The sequence below is a fragment of the Rhinichthys klamathensis genome, unplaced genomic scaffold, assembly GCF_029890125.1.
Source record: "Rhinichthys klamathensis goyatoka isolate OS25496 unplaced genomic scaffold, OSU_Roscu_1.1 h1tg000121l_1, whole genome shotgun sequence".
Classification (NCBI taxonomy): domain Eukaryota; kingdom Metazoa; phylum Chordata; class Actinopteri; order Cypriniformes; family Leuciscidae; genus Rhinichthys; species Rhinichthys klamathensis.
The window spans coordinates 5323800-5334942 of record NW_026606658.1 but is presented as its reverse complement, the minus strand read 5'-3'; positions in this window follow the sequence as shown (position 1 = coordinate 5334942).

The window sequence follows — 11143 nt, the reverse complement described above, 5'->3', positions numbered from 1 at the left end:
TAGAAGGTCTTCTTTCTGGCTCTAGAAGAGGAGAATCGTCAGAGCTGGACTGGGGGAAAAATTTCAGGCCATTCGGTCACGTTTCCCCGTTAATGTTTTGCTGGTTACGGCCTTTAAATTGGAATAAAGGAATTAATCAATGAATAGCTAAATAATATATATTTTTAATAAAATGCAAATGTGTTAAATATTCATATTGCATTATATTGAAGACTGTTAATTATTGAATTAATATTTGACTTGAAGTAAAGTTTATTAGAACTGATCATATCTACACAAAAGAAAAAGTCATAGCTTTATCCTTAATTCATGGGATCCAGATTCCAGGCTATAAGCTTTTAAACTCTGCTTTGTTGCCCCAATTAAATGTTTCCATAGATCTTGGACAGATTCCAGAGTTTAAGACTAAACCATGGTTTTATGGTTCTATAATAACAATAACAACAAAATAATAATCATATCGTTTTTATAAAGAAAAAACGTATTTAAAGTCAGATTAATAATATGGCCCACAATAATGCAACATTGTGTTAAGTGCGTGCTTTCATACGGTGGTGCTGTGTGGATTGAAAAGCTTTTAATTAACGTTTTGTAGCCTACAGTTTATCTCGAAACTTCGGTTTAAATGGTTGGAGCTATTCAGTCTGGTTTCAGCTAGTTTCGCCACAGAGCCTTTAATGTTCACATATCATGTTGCGCTTGTATCGAATTCAAATGGATCAAGCCAGCGTCGAGCGAGTTTGTCAGCGCTGTGCGTGAGACTGTTCAGCTGCTCTCGCGCTGCAACTGCTGTATGCGCGCGCGCACTGTTTAATCAGGTAGTGGCGCGCCGTTTCATCACCTGGCTGGCCTTTGGTGTTTGTTTCCCATGCACTCGCAGGAGCAGCACTCCAGTAAAGAACTTCGCTTAATATGTGGGGGTTGTGGGGTTTTGGCGAGCGGCTCGCCATGAAAAATTCAGGTCCTCCCGATCGGTTGTCAATCCTTCCCTCGGCCAATCACAGTCCCCTCCATGTTCGGGCCCTCGGGTTTATGTGTTAATTGCGCACACGCACGCGCACGCACATCACAGAAACTTCTTGTCAGCGCTGCGGTGCCCCTCCAATTTTATCAGTAGCTTTGCTATAGCATAGGCCTACTAAATCGATTACTGAATACGGTACGGTGGTAACACCGCTGGTTTTGAGGTACAAACAGCACTGTGTTTGGGAAAGTTAGCCTACTTTTAAAAGTAATGTGTTACAATAATGTGTTTATTTGAGAGAAAGGACCACAGGTGCTTAGGAGGCTATAGTTCTCGCCCTGGAGCGTCGGTCAGAACGCAGGACAGGAGGCAGGAATCAGATTGAACATTTTACTCAACTTTCTTTGGCAGCACAGACATACATTAGACAGTGATTACAGGTGCAGATTTAACTGTAGTTGCCTCTCAGGTTATGTTAATGTAAATGGTAGGTTGACATTATGTACTTGAGTATATGTGTGTAGCTGAAAATAAACAAAACAGTAATAAATGTTACATATACTGTATAAACTAACATTATTGATGAAGTCTATCAGCATTATATCTAGCACAATACACCAGCTAAACCAGGTGACTAATAACTCGTGAGTCACCATTCCTTAACGTAATCTGTACAGAACAAATAATGTAAATGTAATGATATAGCCTATCTATTTGAATAATACAAACACAACACTTAAATCAGTTACTAACAACATGCATAAGCATTCTACAATGACGTTCATTCTTTGCTAACTACACGGCATGACTCGTCATTTCTCTCGAGTGGATTTACGACCCAAATACTCGAGTATTTCTAGATATTCACATATATAATCGATCCTAAACAAGTAAAGGATAAATAAAACTCACTTTTCTCATAAGGACGTACACAGTAATTAATGTTCAACACAAACACTGCACCGCGACTTCTTGAACAGTCTTGCTGTGGAGAATCCAGCTGTTTGTATCACGCGCATTTCTCACGCGCATTTCTCGTGCGCAATCACTTCCAGCGCATCCGCTAATGGCCACTAGATGGCGCCTTTGCGCTACCTTTGTAACAGCCGCCCCCACATTTGCTATGTAGATGTGCTCCAATTGAATGTTAATCCTCCGTAGGTAATTCAGGCAGCTGAATTAGCTTTACCGCAGATCTGGTGAAGCTCTTGTCATTGACTTTTACCTCAGCTGCTCTCACATGCCCATCAGCGCTTGGAAACACCTTTACCACTTTGCCTACTAACCATAGAGCCCTTGGTAATTGGGAGTCAACCATCATTACAACAGACCCCTCAGTAAGGTCCTCAGTAGGCCTTTGCCATTTTTGCCTCAACTGAAGACCTGGTAAGTAGTAGCTTATGAACTTGGCCCAGAAATGATCCACCAGTATCTGACTTTGTCTCCACCGTCTACGACTTAGGCGTTCAGAATCTTGGTAGACAACTTGCGGCAATGAACTACTTGGCCGCCCCATCAGAAGATGATTTGGTGTTATTGGGTCAACATCTGCAATGTTAGCTGACACATACCCCAACGGTTTGGAATTCAAAATAGCCTCCACTTCAATTAAAACTGTTCTGAGAACTTCCTCAGGAACGCTTTGTGCTCCAATTGTGGTGCTAAGTGCTGCTTTTACAGAGCGAATCTCTCGCTCCCACACTCCTCCAAAGTGTGGAGCTGCTGGAGGATTAAAATGGAAGTTGATTTGATGTTTCGCTAGCAACCCTTGCAGGTTAGTACTCATTGCAGCGAAAGCCTCTCTCAACTCTCTCTCTACCCCCCTGAAATTTGTCCCCTGATCGGAGTGAAGTTCAGCAGGGGTACCACGACGTGCGGTGAACCTCCGTACTGCCATCAGGAAGGCATCTGTGTCGATAGAGGTAAGTACATCAAGATGCACTGCTCGAGTGGTAAGACATTTGAATATGATGCCCCATCTCTTTTCTGTACGCCTGCCAATCTTCACATGGAATGGCCCAAAGCAGTCCATCCCAGTGGAATAGAATGCTGGCTTGAACAAACGAAGTCGAGCAGGAGGCAAGTCAGCCATCTTCGGTGGAACAGGTTTGGATCTCAACTTCCGACACTCCAGACAAACATATTGATGCTTCCGAACAGCCTCACGCCCTCTCAATATCCAGTACGAACGTCGGAGTTCAGCGAAGACTCGCTCTGGTCCAGGATGGCATAATCTCCGGTCAAAATCCTGGATTAACAGTTTGGTGATGCAGTGGCTTGGATCCAGCACAATAGGGTGTTTGAAGTTGGGATCCAAATCCTCTGCTCTTCGGAGGCGTTCACCAACTCGAATGACCTTTATTTGTTGCATCAAACTCAGGAGCCAGAACAAGAAGGCGGCTACTGGAAGGAACTGATTTATTGGCTTTGAGAAGGTTATATTCCTCTAGGAAACTTTCCAGCTGGGACTGTTTAAGGAGGAGGGAGACTGCCTGCTGATAAGTTCCTGCACTAGATAGAGTAGCTTGCCCTGCTTCCTCAGGCTGAAGGGTGCTTGCTGTGGCCTCCACCAGTTCACTCCAAGTAGCATATCTGCTGGAATCAGGGACAGACCTATCAGAACTTGAGATGTAATGGCAGAACAAGGAACGTCGTAGCTCGGTAGGATCTTCTTCACCGGACCCTGCTGGAGCTTCTGGCCACTCATCAGGTGGTCGTAAAAGAAAAGATGGACCTTGACACCACCTATTTGGTTGTGCTAGTTCCACCAATGATTTACCCCTGGTCAGATCATCTGCCGGGTTAAGTGTTGATCTCACGTACCTCCATGACCGCTGATCTGTGAGCTCTTGGATTTCAGCAACCCTGGTTCCCACAAAGACCTTGAATCGACACAAGTTTGACTGGAGCCATGTCAGCACAGTGGTCGAGTCAGACCACAAGATGGTATTTCTGATTGGTAAGGTGAGCTAACTGATTATCAACTTTGCAAGTTGGGCTCCAGTGACCGCTGCACAAAGCTCCAGTCTTGGCATGGACTGTTGTCTTTTTGGCGCAACTCGAGATCTGGCCAGCAGGAATGCCAAGTGAACACCACCTTCAGCATCTTCTGAGCGTAGGTAGGCCACTGATCCATATGCTCTCTCAGATGCATCACAGAACACATGGACATCTCGTATCACGTCTGGCTGATCCATAGTGGTTGGAACATAGCAGCGAGGTAAGGTGATGCGAGATAATTCAGGCAGTTCTGCTACCCATGTATTCCAGGCTTGGAGCAGCTCCTCAGGTAGTAATGGGTCATCCCATTCTCGTTGTTTATCCCAGAGTCGCTGTACAATCACCTTAGCTCGAGTTGTATATGGTAGTATTAGCCCCAACGGGTCATACTGTCTGGCCAATGTACGGTACACAGTGCGCATTGTGGTTGGGCCGTAATCGTCCAGTCGATGTTTATAACCGATGGTATCTGTAGGGCAATGCCATCTTAGACCTAAGGTAGAATCTTGAACATCAGAGGAATTTTGGGTGAGCCACAATTCAGCGTTATCTGAGCGAGCTTCTTGAGGAAGATGGCTAAGAATGTCAGGGGCGTTGCTGGCCCACTGGCGGATCTCGAAGCCCCCTGATGCCAACAGGACACGTAATTTGTCAAGTAAATCTTTGGCATCAGCTTTTGATGATAGACTCTGTAAATAGTTGTCTACATAGAAACACCTGTCTACTGAATTCCTGACATCTTCTCCCTCGGTGCTGTGGTCGTGCACGTGTTTTTGGAGGGCAAATGTGGCACAACAAGGAGAACATGTGGTACCAAACGGCAGAACCTGCCACTCATAGACCACAGGAAGCACATCACGGCAGAGATTTCGCCACACAAACCGAAGAAGGGGCTTGTCCTCAGGCAGAAGGCAGACCTGGTGAAACATTGCCTTTATGTCCCCGCTTATTGCGACGGCATGCTCTCGAAAGCGAAGCAATACCCCCAGGAGTGATGGGCCAAGGGTAGGCCCAGGAAGGAGAGATTCGTTGAGGTTGCAACCCTGGAATTGGTAAGAACAATTGAACACTAGACGATTCTTCCCATTATGTTGTACCAGATGATGAGGAATGAACCATGATTCCTCACTTCGTGCAGCCTCTTCCTCAGTCAGTTTACGTACTGAGCCTGCCAGTTCAAGCTTGCTCATTTCTGTGATGTATGCTGAGGCTTTGTCCTCATCTTTAGCAAGTCGCTTCTCTGTACCTCGGAGGCTTGGCATGACAGCATCTTTGGTTGCATGGAAAGAGAAAGTATTCATCTTCCATAGCAGAGGGGTCGCATAGTGCTGAATTTTGTTATGTTCAACACGGATCGTCTTACTTTCCAGAAGTGACAGTGCCTCTTGATCCTCTCGTGATCGAGTTACCTGTTTCTCTGATTTGAATGGTAGCGTGTCCACCTGCCACAACTTCTCCACATTTCTCAGAAGTTCAGCTGTTTCAGAGTTTACTGAGGTCAGGTAACAGTGCTGAGATCTAGGATGCTGTGGTAGACCCCTAGCTGGGCCCTGTAATGTCCACCCTAACCTGGTCCGTATAGCGACCGGTCCTCCTGGTGGCCCATAAAGTACTGGTTCGGTTGGAGTGATCAAATGGGGCTGGTCAGCTCCAATGAGAAGAAGAGGGTGAACTTGATCAAAGGACTCAAGTGGCAAACCTCTGAGGTGCTTGTACCTTTTCTGTAAGATGGGTAGTTGGTAGGAATGATCAGCCAGTCCCAGATTCTGAGCAGTGAATGCTCCACTAATGTGGTAATTCCGTTTAGGCTGCGAGGCAGGGGAAACACTAAAAGAGACAGATGCTCCTTGGAGTACTTGGGTTTCTTGCATTATTGTTCTCAAGGCCAGTTCCTCAGGAATTCCACGCAGGCCAAGCTTATTTGCTGCCTTGCAGAGGAGTATGGTCCTCTCCGAACCATCGTCGAGTACAGCATAAGTCTCCAGAGCTTGTTCACGATACTGCAGACGAACCTTTACCACCTTCAGCAATACCCGGCTGCAGTCTGTAGGTCGATTTAGATAAGCAGTGCCAACTGCGGAGCTCAACATACATATGCCCTCTTTTACTTTCCTTAGAATTTACTCCATGCAGTATCTGGAGGTGTTTGTTTTGGCAAATGCTGCAGGGTTTCTTGAGAGTGCAGTCTGTAACAGCATGAGCACGACCACATTTTATGCACCTCTTGTTCTCAATAATCCACTTACGGATCTGCTCAGGAGTGAAAGTCTGGAAAGTAGCGCACTGACTTAAAAAATGTTCAGAGCTTTCACAATATGGACAATATGGTTGCACTTTACCTCTTTTCTTGCCTGAGGTGAACGCTTTAGGTCCTGGTTCTGTGCTCTTCATCTGTGAGGCAGCTTTGGCACCATGGAGGATAGTGGCTGGTCGGGTGAAGCGTGTTGGCTTTGCCCGGCTCTCAGGATTTCGTTTGTTGGGTGGTTCAGTATGACCCTGGCACCATGCTTCGTACTGGAGCCACTTAGAGAATTCAGGTAGTGTATACACTGAATCAGACTGATAATATAGGTGTCTGCGGAAGTCTGCACACAACTCTGGAGGTAGTTTACCCAGCAGTCTGGCGACGTGGGAGCCACATTTTAATTCCACTTCTCCCTCTACGCCAAGGGTTTCCAGCATCCCAACAAGTGCTCTGATCTGCAGGGCGAACCTTTGAAATGCCTCATGATCCCCTCGCTTGATGTCAGGAGCATCCATGACCTGTGCTATTCTTTTAAGTGCTAACTGATGCGGCTGACCAAACCTCTCATTTAAGGCTGTCATTGTGTCAGAGTATGGAGTGGTAGAGTTCAGGTAAGAGTCAGCGATAAGGGAGGCTTCCTCTAATTTAAGATGGTCGACCAATATTTGGTATTTGAAGAGCTCGGTAGCACCTGATGGCAGTAGGTTCTCCAATGACATCTTCAGCCTGGCGAATTCCGCAGGGTCTCGATGAATCAACATGGGAATTCGTGGCTTAGGGCCTAGATAGACTTTCTCCTGTGCTGGAAGCGATGAGGGAAAGATCTCATAAGGTGAGGGTTGTGGCTGCTTGTATGGCATTTCTGGGTGTGTAAGCCATGGTTCAGTCTGTTTCATTGATTGTGGAACATACACGGATTGTTGCTGAGGTGGCGAAGGAACGACCAGCCAGGGTGCAGAATGAGGCGTTAAATATGGAGCATGGGTTGGAGGGCAGGTGAGGGATTGATACGGTGAACTGCCCTGACCCTGTGTATTGTGCGGCATGAGGCTTGACCTGATATCCCCTCTGTGAGGCCTGAATGAATGATTATGGAATGAGTTTTCACTGACTGGAGCATACCGTCCATAGTAGGGCTGTGCTACTGCTCTCTCGGCGGCTAGTTTCACTGGGTTTGAATAACTAACAGAAGTAGCGTAAGTGACTGGGAATTCACGCTCTTTCCTAGCTATGTAAGGGACATCATCACATACCGGAGGTGGTGGTTCAGGCCATGACTCATCCTCCTGAGGACCTTCTACTGTCGTTATAAGTCTCTGTGGTGTTAGGCGGGTAACTGAATGGGACTCAACCAAGGACACCGGTGATACTTGGGACCGGAGTGGTGAGATTTGCGATGATGAAGAGAAGGAAACTGGTGATGAGAAGTGAGCAGGGTGTGAAAGTGGCTGCCTTGTTACAGGAAAAAAGGCTCGGCCGTCTTCCAGTAATAGGTGAGTATCTGGACTTGGGGTTTCCTCCAAAGTCCCACGGCATTTAGATAATACATGCTGGCGCACTCGATCGCGTAAACTTTGCATGAGCTTAGTGTCTTGGCCAAGCTGAGCTTGAATGTCCTCTAATTCAGTAAAAAAGGCTCCCCACTCATCTCTTGCTACATACCGACTTCCAGATCTGGCCGATGCTGGTCCCGCTGAGTACATCATTCTAGCAGTTTCATCACTCTCTGCATCGTACTCCTTTTCGAGTCTAAATGTAGTCTGTGCTGCAGTATCTTCTGTATAAGAGGAAGTCAGTTCTTTGTGGCCTGTTATATTCACTTGGTAGTCTGAAAAATAGGTTGGCAGTCTGACTTGCCGTTTTGGCCGCACAGATTCTGAAAGGGCTTCACTCATTTCTTTGGAAGTAGCCATCCTTAACCAAGGTAAGCACTGATATCCGGCTCGAAGGACCAATATTTGAGAGAAAGGACCACAGGTGCTTAGGAGGCTATAGTTCTCGCCCTGGAGCGTCGGTCAGAACGCAGGACAGGAGGCAGGAATCAGATTGAACATTTTACTCAACTTTCTTTGGCAGCACAGACATACATTAGACAGTGATTACAGGTGCAGATTTAACTGTAGTTGCCTCTCAGGTTATGTTAATGTAAATGGTAGGTTGACATTATGTACTTGAGTATATGTGTGTAGCTGAAAATAAACAAAACAGTAATAAATGTTACATATACTGTATAAACTAACATTATTGATGAAGTCTATCAGCATTATATCTAGCACAATACACCAGCTAAACCAGGTGACTAATAACTCGTGAGTCACCATTCCTTAACGTAATCTGTACAGAACAAATAATGTAAATGTAATGATATAGCCTATCTATTTGAATAATACAAACACAACACTTAAATCAGTTACTAACAACATGCATAAGCATTCTACAATGACGTTCATTCTTTGCTAACTACACGGCATGACTCGTCATTTCTCTCGAGTGGATTTACGACCCAAATACTCGAGTATTTCTAGATATTCACATATATAATCGATCCTAAACAAGTAAAGGATAAATAAAACTCACTTTTCTCATAAGGACGTACACAGTTATTAATGTTCAACACAAACACTGCACCGCGACTTCTTGAACAGTCTTGCTGTGGAGAATCCAGCTGTTTGTATCACGCGCGTTTCTCACGCGCATTTCTCGTGCGCAATCACTTCCAGCGCATCCGCTAATGGCCACTAGATGGCGTCTTTGCGCTACCTTTGTAACAGTGTTACTCCCTAAAAAAGGAACTAATTTTGTTATTAGTTAGGGCCTACTTTTATGGAAAGTAGCCTAATGCATTACTTACTTTTGCATTACTTTTTTCATGTGGGCTGGCCTTTCTTAAAACACACACATACACACACAAAAGTTGTATTTTTTGGCAAATGGCCCTTTCTCACCAAAAGTGAAATGAATAAGCCCCAGGCTAAGGGAAATGTGAATTCATGCCTGTAAAAGGCACAGCTCAAACAAACCGCTTAAAGGATTAGTTCACTTTTAAAAAAACTTTTGCTGATAATTTACTCACCCCCATGTCATCCAAGATGTCCATGTCTTTCTTTCTTCAGTCGAAAAGAAATTAATGTTTTTGATGAAAACATTCCAGCATTTTTCTCCATATAATGCACTTTGCTGGGCACCAAACGGTTCAAGGTCTAAATGACCGTTTCAGTGCAGCTTCAAAAGGCTTTAAACGATACCAGACGATGAATAAGGTTCTTATCTAGCGAAACGATCGGTCATTTCAAAAATAAATTAAAAAGTTAAAGTTTTATAGGCACAAATGCTCGCCTTGCGAACTCTCCTGTTCAAACTCGTTCATTTTGATGAACGAGTCAATGACTCGAAAAAAGATTCGTTCATTTTGATGAACGAGTTCGAACAGGAGAGTTCGCAAGGCGAGCATTTGTGCCTATAAAACTTTAACTTTTTAATTTATTTTTGAAAGGACCGATCGTTTCGCTAGATAAGACCCTTATTTATCGTCTGGTATCGTTTAAAGCCTTATGAAGCTGCACTGAAACGGTCATTAAGACCTTGATCCGTTTGGTGCCCAGCAAAGTGCATTATATGGAGAAAAATCCTGGAATGTTTTCATCAAAAACATTAATTTCTTTTCGACTGAAGAAAGAAAGACATGGACATCTTGGATGACATGGGGGTGAGTAAATTATCAGCAAAAGTTTTTTTTAAAGTGAACTAATTAATCCTTTAAGCTGTGCTGCCATTCTGGATTGTAGAAGAATAGGACCCAGTTGAAGAACGTTCAACACTCCTACTTCAGCAATAATAGGCTAATAAAAAAATAAACACAAATGTGATGTTTAACTTAAGTAATTTTTGCTTAGGCCTATTAGTATTCAAAATGTCTGTAGCAAAGACATTGGTCAATAAAGTGAGATTAAATACATAAAGTAGCCTATATTTGTGTTATTTAACATATTTAATCATTGCCGGTTTGTGAATATTCTGAGTTTGCATTTTACTGTTTTTATTCATTTTGAGGAATACTGAATCTGTTTTTGTGCAAGTGAGCTGAGTAAATGCATGCTCACAGTTAGTCCATCATGTTTAAACACCTCTGTAGGCTACTCCTCTCAACATGGAGACAGGAGAGCTGTAGCACATATGTATTGTGTTTTGCAAATATAAATAAATGAGCCTAGATAATATTTCACAAATAAATACAATATATGTGTTACTCCATTGCATTTTCGCTCAAATGGACCTTTGTAGGCCTACTTGCACATTGCTTTCTGTTTGTTTGCGAGTCGAGTTTTCCTTTGCAAAGCAGATCGAGTTTGTTTGCAAAATTCTGGATTTGTTTGTTTAATTATGGCACAATATTTACTCCATAGTTCGGGTCGTATAGGCTACTACTCATTACTACTGCGGAGTAGCCCAGTACCTGCGTGACTCGTCATAGACATAAACAAAGAGAAGTAGCTCCGGCTACAATGTTCTTCCGCAAGAGTCGCATGCAGTTCTGTTTAACTGTTTAACTGTTTAACTGTTTTAACATGCAGTTCTGTTTAACTGTTTAACTGTTTAACTGTTTTACTACCCAGGGTGGAGCTAGAAGGTCCAACCACACCCCAAACCTACCCAAACTCTATCCCTCCTCCTCAGCCCATTAGATCCACAGAGGTGGAGCTGGATTAGGTCAAGCTCAACACATGACGTCCAGAGAGGTGGAGCTGGACGTCATTTGGCTCTGCAGTGAACTGTTACCACTTGGGTTTTAGTGGCACATGCCACTCTCTGCTGGCACATGCAAATGAAAACCGGATGTACCTCCTCTAAACATCATGTGCCAAAGGCTTTCTGTGCATAAGATGCCATATCAGTTAAAGTTAATACCGCTACTGGATAGAGCTTCCTGATGTGAC